The following is a 7,198-nucleotide window of genomic DNA, read 5'->3' as shown; positions in this document are numbered from 1 at the left end:
GTCCGTTCTCGAGGCTGTATGCGGGGGAGCATCCTGCTGTGGCTGTTGTTGCGCGGAGCTCGGCCTCACAGGTGGCACGTCCTGCAGTGGGTGACCTCGCACTGAGCTTTGGTGATGCCTTTTTGATGAGGACAGTCGTTTTCCTGACCTCTCTTTCCACCCCACGGGCTCTCATAGAGCCTGTCTGGTCAGTAAAGCAGAGATTTTCTCAAAATCAGTCTCCAGCCAAATGCTGCCTGGAGTCAGGCTTAGGAGAAGTGATAAAAGCTTGATGCACACCTACAGCTGTGCCACAGAGGGCTAGTAGTGTCAATGTGTACACAAAGCCCTCTGTATTTCCCAGGTAATACCAAATATTTATGTGTGCCCATGAGGGATGATGCTCTTCAGCGTGGCAGATGGGATGCCTGTTGGCTGTGCTGATGCACATGTGTAGTGAACCCCATCATTGCCCAGTGGTGGGTGCTGGCGGTGGTGCCTGCCCAGCCCTTGTGCGGCTCAGCCTGAACCCCCTTCTGTTTCTCTTGTGCCCCAGTATTTATTGCCCTTACACTCTCTCAAAAGGGAAAAGGTTATTTCTTATTATTTGTTATTCTTTTGGCACAGCTCTTTTGGTAATCGGTACTACAATTCATAATATGTTTAAGAGACAGAACACACTACGTGCTTCTGATTTTCAGCCCACTCCATGTCAAATGAAGACAACAGTACTCCCTTCCTCAATCTGTTTGTGAATGTAATTGCTCCTGGTGCGTAGTAAGTACAGACCAAGTGTATCTGCCCTGTACAAACTGCTAAATGTGATGTGTCTGGAAGCCAAACAGCAGCCCAAGTTCTGTTCTGCAATCCCTGTAAAGCTCTGTAGTCTTCCTAACAGTCTGTGTGTGCTTGTATCTCATGTTTCTTCTGCCCCTGTGTCAAAAGGTCAGTTCATTCGGAAATGGGCTGCTGTGGCCTTGCCAAAAAGGTATTCATCCATATCTGACAAAAGCAATGATATCAAGAGGCAGTTTTCCCTGGTGTTTTGTTGTACTTGTACCCAGCTAGTAATAAACAGCATCCTTGGGCACAGATAGTTCAGCAAAATAAATGGGCTGACTAACTGTATATGCATTTTCTTCAATTAGATGAGAAGTGAAAGTAGGCGATATAACTGTCTATAAATTCTGGTTACAGACTTGGAGAATGTAGTCACTGACTTTCTTAGTCTGTGTATGCAAGGACATCCTTTTTACTACTTTTCTTCCTGTCGTGCAATTATTAGCTATAGCGAAGCACCATATGTGAGCTGCCACGTGTAAGGACTGCCACTGTAACCATCTGAGATCACCTTCTAAACATTTCAGTCTGAGCCCAAAATACCACCACAATAACAGAATACTTGCCCCAAGTGGTTGCCAGCAGTCTCCATCACTGCAGACCCACAGTACACTGTTCTTTTTAGTATACCTACTTTAAACTTAGCCTCACATTCGTTGTTGAGATATCATGTGTTCATATTAGTCTAGACAGCCTGCAGTGACTTCTTAGTGACTTGAAGAGAAAAGGAATCTGTCCTTTGACCAAAAGAGAAGTTATATAAATACGTATTGGTTGGCTTCCAGTACTTTGTGCTACCAAACCACGAAGACAGCAGATGTAGAATCTCGATTACAAATAAAAATAAACATAGAACATGTGAGATCCTGCATTGTTTGGATGGTTCCAGTTTTTGATAGATGTATTTAAGAAAGCTAACAGTTATATTTGAGTTCTTAGCAAAGACCTGAGGCAAAATTTAAATGTCATCAATGTAGGCTAACTGAACTTCAAGCTTTACCCTAAAAGAGGCTTTCAAAAACCCACCTCATCTGGTTAACTGCTAAGCTGAGCTGGAGACTTAAGGCTGTGTCAGTAGTATTTAAATCAGCTTTGCAAAACCTTAAAGAAAAGTTACCGGCTCAGCTCCAAAACCTATTCACAAGTGCCCTTTACCACACTGAAGGGGAGGGAATTTAAGAAATGAACGATTTGTTCACAGAGCTGGATAGCCTTTGGCATCATTCCCTTTCCCTCGTCTTTCCATGTATGCTGCCCATGTAGTTAATCTCTTCCTGTGCTTGAATTGCTCTGCATTCCCCTGGCATTTCCCTTCCTGGGCATTATTAATTTCTGAGCCCAGGGAAATCAGGACTGCATCAATGAAAGTGTGTGTAATACAAAGGAGAAACAAACCCCGTGTGTTTACATTTGCTTCACAAAACTTTCTATTTAAAGTCTTTGTGCATGTCCTCTGGGTATTTTCTTTAGCTTGTCTCTTGTATCACATTGTACCTTTGGCAGTAGGTATCCGGTGTCTTTGTTTTCTGAATAGAAAATAGGTCATTATTGGTATTTTGGCTTCTGATTGCTAGTTAATGAAATTTGTTCCAGCTTTAACATCATTGCAACAAGCTACAAAGAATCATTTGTCATGATTGCATGGGCTAGGCTCATTTCTGCTGTAGCTCACAGGCAGCGTGATTATCTAGGAGACTCGAAGAATGCAGTAAAGAATAATGCAAAAATGGGTAAAAGCCAAGGCTCATCAATCTTAGGTGCTGTGGTATTACATCTGCATTGTACTCAAAGCATTGCAGTTTGAACATATTAGCATATGAAGCTGCCTGATTGCTTTCTGGGGTCTTGTGCTTTTGGAAAAGTAACTACAGATTTCAAGGTACTTGGGTCAAATGAAGAAATAGTTTTATACCAGCTGGCACAGGCTGTGCTGTTAAGCAAGGTTGTATTTGCAGAATCTGGAGTATATTTCTCTTCCATCAGCTGTCCTTCCCTGTGCTTTAAAGAGAAGGGTACTGTTCATGTCACCTGTAATCAGCTATGCAATAAAAGTCTCCAAGGATGCAGCTCAAGAACTCAAAGTAACCCTGCAACCTATTCCCAGTAATGTTAAAGTGACAATAACAGACTAAGTCAGACATGTGCAACTCATGCGGCCTGGCTCAGCCCATCCTGTGGCCACCCCCTGCCCCACACCATCATGGCATCCCAATGCAGTGTGAGGGAAGTGCCCTTGGTTAGCTTTGAGAAGGCTCAGGGAGGATCTGAGCATTGACCGCAGCTGCCTGCTGGGGGCATGGAGGATGAAACCCGACTTTTTTTGATAGGTGCTCAGTGGTGGAAGGACAAGAGGTATTAGGCTCACACTGAAGAATGGACAACTCAAGCCAAAGGAAAAGCCTGCCACCATGAGGGTGCTCAAACTCATAATACTTGACTGAAATATTTTAACAAACTATTTTTACCTTTAGAAGTGATAATTCATCTAACCTCCATTGTGCTGTATTAAATACATGCAAGTTTTGTCCTTAAGAGGTGACTCAGGTTTCCTGCCCCGCTGGTCTGAGATAAACCTGTAACTGCTAAATTGCAAATCTTATTTACTAAACCGATGGTTTTACTTTCCTCTTGTCTGAGTTCTGCCCCAGTCATGATCGCATCCAGCCTTGTTTCAAATTGAAAGCCTCCATTTAGTGAGCTTTCTCCTTGGCTACCCTTTCCCCCTGAGACACCTCAGTGTCCTCAGGCACTTTCTTGGTACTTCAGATGTAACATTCAGCCTCCTTCCTTTTTTTTCTCTTCCTGGTAATATTTTGTACCAGAATTATATACAACACATTTAGATTTCTCATGTCATGTTTAACAAATACGTTTGCTCAAATTTTCTGGGGTAGAACTTACAGCATGAGAAGAGCTTACAGATTATTTTTGCCTGAAAAATATTTGGATCAGTTCTAGGAGAAGGTGAAGCTTGCGATCCCTTTTTGCTGACAGCTTTAGGAGGGCACAGGGTTGGTTTTCAGAGAACTACAGCTCCCATGATCTCCAAGAAGAACTGGATCTGAGCATTGACAGCGTTGCACTGTAAGAAAACAGGAAGGTACACAAAGGTTTCCCTCTCTTCAGCAAGACAGGTAGAATTTATAAGTAAATGGAGAGTGGTAAATGCTAATGGAAAGTCCGGGTGGAAATCTGTGATGACAGTGGGAGAAGACCAAAATGCAGAGAGAGGTGGCTAAGGGGCTCTAAGGAAACGGTGGATTTGTTATGGAGAAAGGATATTAGCTATGAGTTTTTAAATGTTCAAGTAAGGATGGCTAAGGAGATAGAAGGAAGTAAGTTTTAAGGACAAAATTTAGCTTCTAGTGATGTGCAAATGAATGCTATGGGAAAAGGAATACTGAAAGAATAAGATGCTTGTTTCCTTGTGCAGTGAGTGGCAGTGGATCCTTCAAAGCACACTGGGATGAAGACTTCTGTTCACCCTGTAAAGGGTGAGGGAGGTGACAGGTGTTGGTTGGTTGTCATGGCTCTTTTATTTGTTACAAGGACTTACCTGAAGAATTTGTGACCCACCTGTCTGCGGTAGGGTGCGTTGGTAGGATAAGAAACTCAGATATAGACTATGTCATAGCAAGTAGAGGCACTGTAACTTAGCCTTGTGTTTTCTCCACCTACAACTGTAATCTCGTTTTTGATCTCTCCCTTTTGAAACCGTAGGTGTTGCTGATGATCTAACTAGCACCTGACTCTCCAACCATCTGTCTGGGGAGGACTGGGTAGGGATGAGTGAGCTGTGCTCTGTGATGGGGGTGTGGCTGTTTCACTGATGGGTCCTGATGGAGGGTTACTTATAGTTCCCTTAATTTTCCTTTCCTTTCACTCCTGAAATACTCCCTGTATCCAATCAGTGGTAAATGAACTTGAAAGGCACAGTCTGTCAAGATGATGTGCAGAGCAGAGAAGGGTAAACCCTGTATCAGCAAGAAGTCAAGAGAAGTCAAGATGTACTTCCTGGAGCAGTTCTGCCTGGCTTTCTGTATCTCTACAATGCAAGTAAGTCCTCCATTATTGGCCCAAAGCAGAATAAATACTGCCAGAATAAATACAATTAGATGTTTGAAAAGATTCACCACAGAGTTAAAACTGCTGGCCCAACTTCTGTTGTGGCTGATTACATCAATCCTCAGTAACAGGAAGTACCTTTTGATATGGTAAAAAAAAAAAAAAAAAAAAAAAAAAAAAAGAGTAATCTTAGTAGTCCAGACTACCTCCTGAAAATGCACATTTTGATCTGTGTAGGACATATTGTGTCTATCCAAAACCTCTCATGGGGTAGTTCAGGGATAATAGCAGCCTTTGTTCTGATTTTGGATTTGTGCTTGGTTTTGCACTGATATGGATGGTAAACATACAACTGAGACTTTTAACACTAATGTGAAGCTATATATGTTTCAGATTTTCAGCAGTTCCCCTTATGACTGATTTTTCCTTTGGTAATTACTTTTGCCAAATGTAATGTTTTGAAACCTGACTTGGACCATCTTGATTCCAGCAAAAATAATTCCGTATAGTTGCTCTTTGAATGAGGCTAGGGAATAAATGTCTCTGTTGTATTTGAAGATGATTTGTTGAAAGGCTATTTTGTTTAGAGTAAGGATTTGTATTTGCACCCCTCTGTAGTGCACTTGAACTAGTCCTGCCCCATCCCGGATATAGCAGTTTAGTTGAAGCAACAAAGAACTTGACAAAGACTGTGAATGCTGTCCAAGAAGCAAGATAAATAGCTGGTGCTCAGCTCCAGCATCAGTACCTACCAGTCAGGGTGTGCGTCCCATGCTTCTGTGCAGATTTGTCATCTGCTTACAAATCACCATTGTCCTCATGATGGATAGAATAGAAATCTGCCCAAATGTGGGAAGGTCACTGGCCTTTAAAAAAATCTCTTACAAGTGCAGCTGCCCCCTTGCTGCAGTGTGCAATGTGCCATCCTGCTTTGCTCCTCATCCTGACCAGGACTGCTACACTTACTGTTGAAGGCAAGAGAAATCCAAGTCGTGGGCTTTCCTGGATGGGGGACAAAAGCTACTCTGAGATGTGGCTGTGGAATTAGTGAAGTGGGATGAAGCAGCCATGCATATGTAAAACAGGAGCAGTACTGTAATACAAATTACAATTCAGAGGAGCAATGCTATCTTTGGCTGCATGGAATAATATGGAGATGACAGCAAATGCACTATAATCTGTTTGTGTGGACAGAAAGCATGCCGTAATTTGTGTGCATGTAATTGTTTCAAAGTGCAGGACTGTACATCTCTTTGAGTAATTTCTCCTCTTTGCTGCACACACAGCAGTGCCTGAAGCCCCTCGGTTGCTCTGCATGCTCCTTTGTTGCTGCTTGGCAAGTTTTCCCCTTTCTTTTCTCCCTTCTTTTCCCTGCTTTGATAGAATAGCATTCTGGGAAAGGGGATGTCTGCTATTTATAAAGCAATGCAATGCAAACAAATCAGCTCCAAATGAACCTTGACTGGGAAAGTCTGAGCCACACACTGTATGTTATATGCAAGCAGCCAGAAATCATGGCCAGGTGGGGAGCCCTAAGATCTGGGCATCTTCCCAGTCCTTTACCAATGACTTACCAATAGAAACATCTATGAGAAATAGGCTAAAACTAGACTGTTAATTAGTTTTAAAATGTTAATTTATTTCTGCTTGATGGGCCTGTGCTCTGTTTAAAGTAATCATCAGTTACTAGACTGAGCTGTACCATGTCTTCAAAGCCTTGTAAAAGTGATACTTGTAATGCAGGTAAATGGTGTTGCCCACATTTTCCTAAAGGAAAACAGAAAAGCAGAGCAGTGTATAGTGAGGCTGTAGGGGAGGTGATTCAGCATACAGCTCTGGGGCTCCTAGTCAACAGATATGCACTCTGGATCTTGTTTTGTTAGCTGAAATAAACTAGTACAGAAGTAAAACTGGAGGGATGCGAGTTCATTACTGAGAAACAGAATTATTAACAGCTAATTGAGAGGAGGCTAGCTTCAACTTGTCCAGCTGCTCTCTCCCAACAGCTTGTCTGATGGTGTAATACATTAAAAACAATAGTAATGCTGCTGTCCAGTAACATGTATAGGCTAGTTATTATAATCGTAACTACAGCTCGAAGTAGAAACTCAGGTAAAGCCAACCCCAGTCTATAGCAACAACTCTTTCAAAGGATTGGCCATTAAGACAGCATTCTCTGCACTGCTTACCAGATTTCCTTTGCTGCCTCTAAGCCAACAGTTTCATTCCTCATTTTATCCTGTGGAAGCATTCAGTTGCCAAAATCCATAATGGAGTTTCAGGCAAACAACTTGCTAGGACGTCTTAGTGCAAT

Source organism: Coturnix japonica, chromosome 12 (assembly GCF_054131305.1).
Source record: "Coturnix japonica strain WE chromosome 12, WE-NBRP24, whole genome shotgun sequence".
Taxonomy (NCBI): domain Eukaryota; kingdom Metazoa; phylum Chordata; class Aves; order Galliformes; family Phasianidae; genus Coturnix; species Coturnix japonica.
The sequence above is the reverse complement of the archived record's forward strand: the minus strand, read 5'-3'. Positions refer to the sequence as shown.